The sequence below is a fragment of the Mesoplodon bidens genome (assembly GCF_964165515.1).
Source record: "Mesoplodon bidens genome assembly, chromosome: 16".
Classification (NCBI taxonomy): Eukaryota; Metazoa; Chordata; class Mammalia; order Artiodactyla; family Ziphiidae; genus Mesoplodon; species Mesoplodon bidens.
The window spans coordinates 6,498,569-6,506,704 of record NC_138173.1 but is presented as its reverse complement, the minus strand read 5'-3'; positions in this window follow the sequence as shown (position 1 = coordinate 6,506,704).

The following is an 8,136-nucleotide window of genomic DNA, read 5'->3' as shown; positions in this document are numbered from 1 at the left end:
CAGCAAGGAACCAGAACCTGTGCCATCAGTGTCAGGCGTGAGTGACATTGCAGGTCGCCCTCCATCTCCTACCATCTCCCACCTCCTCTCCCTCCTCCAGTCAGTAACTCCTCCTGCCTGTTCACTCGATGCCAGCCCCTGGATGCCAGCTGTTATACTGTGCTACTGTACTTTCCAAGGTACTGTACTGTAAGATTAAAAATGTTTTCTTTCTTTTTTGTGTTTGTTTTTTTATGTATTATTTGTGTGAAAAGTATTATAAACCTATTACAGTAGAGTACTCTATAGCCAATTGTGTTAGCTGGGTACCTAGGCTGACACTGTTGGACTTCGGAACATATTGGACTTACAAATGCACTCTCGGAACGGAACTCGTTTGTATGTAGGGGACTTACTGTAATTTAGACTTGGGATGGAGTTGGGTAGAGGAGGAGCCAAAGGGCAAGAAGAAGGAAAAGAGAGAGAAAGAGAAATGCAGGAGAAAATGCTGAATGGCTGTTTCAGCTCATGCCCTTATAAACTAAAATTTGACTCTCAAAACAAATTTCACTTCAAGTAAGGAAAAAAAGGAGGGAGAGAATCAGAGAATCTGGAGAACAATCTGAATCAAGTTTCCAATTTATGTACCTTCCTCCTCCTCCCCCAGCCTTTATCTTAAATTCAACTGGAATGAAACCGTTCTTTGATGGTTTTTTCCAGAATTAAGTACTTTTAAAAATGGTAGATTCAAGAGAGTTGCAAAGGTCTGGGATTCGTCAACTGGAGAGCTAAGAATGTGGGGTTTTATTTTGTTTTCCTTTGTTTTTAAGTTTCCACAAACAACTCTCTTCCATTTTTGAGTTCAGATTGTATACAAAGAGGTGCAAAACATTATAGTAAGAGTTTTCCCACTAATTCTTCTATCTTGGTGAAAAATAGGAAATTTTAGAAAGTTAGGAGGAAAACGGGGCAGATTTAAGCTCCCTCCCATAACTTAGTTTCCACTTTTACAGACCAAACTTTGAGAAGATGTTTGGATGAAGGGGTCCAGTAAAGGGGCAGCCTGGGAAGTTTTCATATTTCCCAAATAGGTGGAAACCTGGGTAGACAGTGGTTTGCTTTCTCCCCTGTGTTAAAAATTGTATCCATGAACCAAAGCAGGTACTTGCTGAGCAGGCATCTCTGACCTACTAAAGTACTGTGAACTCAAGGTGGGTCCCACATGAGCCAGAGCCCCCTTCTGTGTCTACTCCATGTACCACTTACAGTTCAAGGGGAAATTCAGTACCACCTGAATTCACCCAGGCTCCTGCTGGCAAAAGTGCTCAACTGGGTTGACTGGTACAAAAGCAGAACCAAGAAATTCTCAGTGAGCAGGGTCACTGGCTGTTTCCAAAAGTTAGGCCCTGAGACAGATTGTCACCAGAGTCCTGAGGCTCTTTAGCCATATCTAACCTTTCCCTTCCTAATAACGAGTGCCAATGGCTCATGGGCCCGGTGGCTCTGTGGCATGTGGGATCCTTCCGGACCGGGGCGCGAACCCGTGTTCCTTGCATTGGCAGGCGGACTCCCAACCACTGCACCACCAGGGAAGCCCGCTCCTTCAGTCTTATACTGAATTAAGAATTTAGGAGGGTAATCTCATTGATCCCACTTAATTAGCGTGTGTCCCTTCTGTGCAGACAAAAGAGCACTGAACTAAAAGGGAAGAACTCACACCAGGTCTCAAAGAGTTCAGGTTAGCAACTGTTTAACTTAACAGCTCCTACTCTTGCCTGTTATACTGATAATAGACTGGGCATGTTAAAAAGCCTGCCCTTTAAGTGAAATAGGACATAACAAGGGAAAGAGGAAAGGTTAGTATTTTTCAAACCTTTGGATTATTTTGTATCTCTCTCCCATTAACCTTCTGTTCAGCCCTGAACACTCATTCACTGAGACTACCCCGTGCAGGGCTCAAGGGTTTATTTCTCCACCAAATATTCCTCTTCATCCTTCACAGATGCTCTTATCAAATACTGAATATGCCAGTGACCTTGCTAGGTCTGCGGCATTTCCAACACCACAGATTTCCCCATTAGAATTAAATCAGTTTTATCGTTTTCTATAAGAACTAAAATAACGGAAAATTATTTAGCAACTGATCTATATGCAACTCCATGAGTCCTACGGAGATGACCATATTTCCTTGTCTTCCTTCTACAGAAAAGTAAACATTTAGAGTCAGGAAGGTGGAACATTATATTGGAGGAGACGCAGAATCCATATAACCACGCCCTCCAGTTAAGCACGTGTGTGGGTCACTTCTCAGGCACCTGGACCAGAGTCTCCACAGCCCAGGGCTCATCACGGCTGTCAGTCCTGTCTGCACCAGTGGCTCAGTGCCACCAGGACTTTGTGCCCTCTGTGAGGCCCCCTGCACATCCCGGGAGCAGAAGCACAGCTGGGCAGGGGTGCAAGTCTCCTGACTACATTCTCTGAAAGTGGCATCTTTTCAGCAATTCTTTGAGATGATTTGTTGACATCGTGGTTAAAAGACTATGATTTAAAAAAACCAACATTAGAGGAAGCACTGCGAAGCAAGATGGTAAGACACATAGGAACGTTTGCCAGCTTGCTGCCTCCTGTCTGGCTGGTTTCCTGGTGTGTTAGAGGTTTACTTCCTCTGCCTGGGGATTCACCCGTTGTCCCTGATTCAATTTCTCAGGTCTGTCACCCCTGCCCAGGGGAACCTCTTGTGCTGTACAGGAGGGACTAGAGACTTTCTTTATCTTCTCTTGGAGGAGGCACAAGCCACAGGGCTGTGACATACACGCAGGCTGCTCTCCCTGCCTGAGGAATGAAAAGGGAAAAAAAAAAAAGATTTCCAGGAGTGAAGGGACCAGGAGGAGGGAACGGCACAAGTGATGCTCCCCACATTGGGGGTGGGGGGAGCCCTCTTACCAGCAGGAAGTGGGCTCAGGGCCAGGGAAAGGCAACAGCCCTGCTCTGGGAGGAGGTTGTCATGTCAGCCAGGGACTCCCTCCAGGGACTGCTACCTGCCTGGGTCTTACAAGGGAAGGAGGGCCTGCCGACACAGGTCAGACACCTGAAATTTGGAGTGGGAAGAGAAAAGACACCTGGCAAAGACCACACCTGAATCAGGCTTCTCTGAGCCCTTCCTCCCCTGGGTCATCTTGAGACCAAGAGCAAGAATCCTGCTAAGTCCGTTTAGTGAGAATCGCTACCCTCGGTATCTGATCAAATTCCTCATCCTCCAGGTCCCCCGGATGATACGTGATCTCAGTTTAGCCAGAATCCCTTTCACTCTTGATGTTTTGTCTTAGTAATTCTCACCCTGCTTCTTGGCTGTAAATCCTCACTTTTCCTTGTTGTCTTTGGAGTTGAGCCTAGTTTTATACTGAGATTTCTTTTCCCCCATTGCAATAGTTCTTGAGTAAAGTCTTTTTTTTTTTTACCGCTTTAATTCCCGCCCATCTCTAGCTTTTCATTGATACACTCTGTAGAACTATAAAACTAGGTGGAGGACAATAGTTAAGAAAGAGAGCATTGATGGAGAAAGTTCTAAATGATTCTCAAGAAGCAGCAGGCCAGGCCGTAGGTATGGATGAACCTAAAGTGAATCTAACACTTCAATTCAATTCACCAGATAGGAAGGGCTGCTGTGCTCAGGCACCTGGACTAGAGTTTCTACAGTTGGATTACGGAGATTAAGAGATGAATAAGCCTGTCCTTGCTCTCATGAGAAGATAAGAAAATTACTCTGGGGGATGAGAAAAACACATACATGGCTTTTCCTTTTTTAATGAATAGATACCATTTTTATTTTAATCTTTTTAAATCACTAACATTATATATAATAGTGGAAATGCTAGATTACACAGAAGAGCAAAATAAAGGGAGTAAAAATCACCCATTATTCCACCACCTAAGTATGTACTTCTGGATTTTTTTTTAAATTTCTGTATGTACACTTTTAAGAAATCAACGTTACTGAGGTATAATTTACATACAATAAAATACATCCATTCTAAGTGTACAGTTCTGACAAGTATATTCAACTGGGTAATTTCCATCATTATTAGGTCTAGGAACATTTCCATCTTGCCCCACCTGTACTGCAAGCCTTAGGAATGCACTGATCTGCTTTCTGTTCCTATACGTTGCTTCCACCTTTCTAGAATTTCATCCAATGAGGTTATACAGCATTCACTCTTTTGTGTCTGATTACTCTTGCTGAGCCTAATTATTTTAGCTTCATCCATGTTGCTGCATTTATCCGCTGTTCTTTGTTTTCACTGCCAAATAGCATTCTGTTGCATAAGTACACCATAATTTGTTTATGCATTCAGGTATTATTGAACAATTTTGGTTATTATAATGAGCTGCTGAACATTCAAGGACAAATCTTTGTGGGAACACACATTTTCATTTCTTTGAGTAAATACCTAGGAATTGAACTGCTGAGTCATGGTGAGTATATGTCAAACTTTTTTGTTTTGTTTTGTTTTGTTTGTTTGCGGTACGCAGACCTCTCACTGTTGTGGCCTCTCCCGTTGCGGAGCACAGGCTCCGGACGCGCAGGCTCAGCGGCCATGGCTCACGGGCCCAGCCGCTCCACGGCATGTGGGATCTTTCCGGACCGGGGCACGAACCCGCGTCCCCTGTGTCAGCAGGCGGACTCTCAACCACTGCGTCACCAGGGAAGCCCCTATGTCAAACTTTTTAAGGAACTGCCAAACTGTTTGCAAAGTGTTTGTACCACTCTGTAGTCCTAACAGAAATGTACAACTGTCCTAATGGCCCCACATCTTTGTCAACACTTGGCAGAGTCAATCTTTTTAATTTTAGCCATTTTAGTGAGTATGTAGTGGTATCTCTTTGTGACTTTAATTTGGATTATCCTGATGACTAATGATTCTGAATGACAAACACCTTGGACTCTGTCATGGTTAACCATCTGCTTCTTTTAGACTAGCTTCCATGAAAAACACTGCTCTAATGCCCAGAGAACCATAAAGTTAGAGTTTCTGAAAATCATGAAAAATATTTTTAATCATTTTAGTTAGTACCCATGATGTCAGCAAAGCATCTGACAATGTTTCTAATGATATAAATGCAGGTAAGATGGAATCACAGAGTCTCAGAATTGGAAGAGATAATTTCCAATGGGTAACATTTGCATAAACAAAGGTATTCAGATTTTTCTACTGCAGGAATTTTCAAAATCTTTCATGTGCTAACATATTGGTAATCTCCAAGAGGGAGAACTTAGTAAAGGATGTTTTACAAACTTGTAGCATTAATTCATTTTTTCTTCCACAGGTCTAATATTCCTTAGAACCCATTTTGAGAGTTCTGAGAATCCCTTAGAATTCCATGTTCCTTAGAATCCCATGCACAGGGTTAGGGAAACCTGTACCCAAATATGTTTCTACAGTGATTCTTTTGTGTTTGAATGTTATCACTACTTAAATGCAAAGCAAAAGGGATTTTCTTATAAGACTATACATTCAGTTTAAGGTCAGCATTAAATTTTAAGTGTTTAACTTATATAATTGATATGTATAATCTAAAAACCATGCAGTTAAGTAGACTTATTGCTCATTGTCTAGTTGTCCTGGTTAATTAATCAATGTCAGCCGACAGGGAGGTTAGTGCCTCACTTAATGGGATTAGATCCAGACTTGTCATATTTAATACGTTTTATCAATAACTTAAAGCAGGGGTTGGCAAACTTCATCTTAAAGGGCCAAAGAGTAAGTATTTTAGGCTTTACAAATCATATGTTCTCTGCTGCAACTGTTCAACTCTGCCATAAACAATATGTAGACAAATGAGCTCCCATGAAACTATTTACAAAAACAGGCAGCAGGCCAGGTTGGGGCCATGGCTGTAGTTTCCCAACCCATGACTTAAATGAAGACAAAGAACATAGCTATCAGATGTGCAGATAACACAGATTTATGAGGGATACATATTACTTTCATCTAGTAGAGTGCTAGATACACATAAAATAGTAGCTCTCTTTATTGTTATTGTCATTTCTACCACATGATTGAGTTTCCAAATTACCTTTAAATGGTGAAAAATGAGCAAAAAAGCACAAGGCTAAAATTTGAAAGTATACATGCCTACCTTTTTTTTTTTCAGGGAGTAGATTGGAACATATAAAATATGGAAAAACTTGTAATGAGAGAAGTTAATATGACAAAGCATATGGGTAGTTTCCAATTAAGATGGAGAATTAGACACACGTGTTTATCCATGCACATTGCCAAAACCCTAATAAATTGGATTATTTAAAAAAATATGTATACTGTCAAGGACAAAGAAAAGGGAGAGAAGATAACTGGAAGCTAGAAAGCAGATGGATGAATTGTTACTGGTCTAGCGGACTTAAGAAAGCAGAATCTCAGTTGGCTGTGGGAAAGCTGGGAAGCACCTGATTTATGTTGGACAAAATCCCTAAAGCTGAGGATTGACAGCACCAGGTACCCCTGGAAGATGGCTGAGAGGGGAGCTAGAAACTGAAAGTCTCCATGAGAGTGTTTTTAAGAAATTGGTACTCCCAGTGTCCCCTCCTGACTCGTGGATCTCTGGCTGAACTGGAGGACTCCTGGTAGAGCTGAAAGCTGGTGTTCTCTATTGAAAACAGGGGGATTATGTGACAGCATGCACTTATTGACACTGAGAACCCTCTACCACCAAGTCTTCTTCCCCCCACTAGACCTAGGATGCTGGCCTCTTCACTCTAGGCATGATGATGAAAACTCAGACTCTGTGCACGGGTGCTGAATTGAATCTTGGAGACAGAGTTTTGGGTGAAGTAGAAAAGAATAGCTTTATTCCTCTGCCAGGCAAAGAGGGACACAGCGAGCTCGAGCTCTTGCCCTCAAAAACTGTGCTTCCCAGCCCAGGAGAATTTGGTGAGGAGTTTTATAGCACTGGTTCAAGGATGGGGTTGCTGATAAGATTAGGGCGTGGGCAAGTCCTGCACTCCTTTAATCTGGCCTCAGGTGATCTTCTCTGGAATGAAGAAGGCTGACATCTTCCATTGTTGGGGATTTTAGTTCTGTAAAGAGCTCAAAGATACTGTTATGTGTATCCCTTGAGGGGGAACCAGGCCTCTGCCCTAAGGCTGCACTATTGTTTCTGGGCTGCTCCTCCCTTGTCTCTTTATCCCCTCCCTTCCCTGATTAGAGGCTGCTCAAATCTGCCCTTTGGGATTCAGGGAAGGTCATGGAGGCTGGAGTCTGTTCCCTACGTACAAGAAATGGGGAACACGGAAAGTCTTCCGTGCCCAGGAGCCCCACAGGGTCCTGCTTGTTTTCAGGCAGAGATTAGAAAATTCTTCTCTGTCAAGCCAAATAACTCTAGGAAAAAAGATCTAAAGGTATGAACATTGGAGATTCTCCAGCTAATTGGCTCAGCCAGATGACCTTACAGTGACACCCATAATTGACAAGCCCTTTTCTCTTTTGTAGAGTTTCCAATCAGCTTTTTGGTATCCAGCCAAGAATCACAGAAAATAAGAGGTCAAAAGAAGGGGGTAGAAAGAAAAGCAATTTGGAAGAAACAGAGACAATACAAAAGGAAGGTGATAATAATAATAAAAAAGAAACTGTTATCAGAGAGATAAGGGAAGCTATTTCATTGATGAGCTAAGAATAGGGTACTACCAAAAAAAAAAAAAAACAAAAACAAAAAGAACATTCACAGATCAAAATAGGTGCTCTTGGAAATTAAAAATGTAATAGCAGAAATGGAAACCTCAATAGAATGACTGGGAGATAAATTTGAACAAAGCTCTCAGAAAGCAGAGCAAAAGGCAAAGTATGGAAAATGGATAGAAAAGATAAGAAAATTAAAGTTCTTCCAGAAGTTTCAACATCTGGATAAGAGAGGACTCAGGAGGAAAGAAGTATGAAAATGGAGGTGAAAAAATTATTAAAGAAAGAATTCAAGACAGTTCCAAAACTGAAGAGCTCAAGATTATCTGTAAAAATTCAAGAATCTAACTGGTATCGGACTTTGCAACACTGGAAACTGGAAGACAGGGAGCAATGCTTTCCAAATTCTGAGAGAAAATGATTCCAGCTTAGAGTTCTATACTTACAGAAATCATCAATTAAGTGAAAAGGTAGAATAAAGACT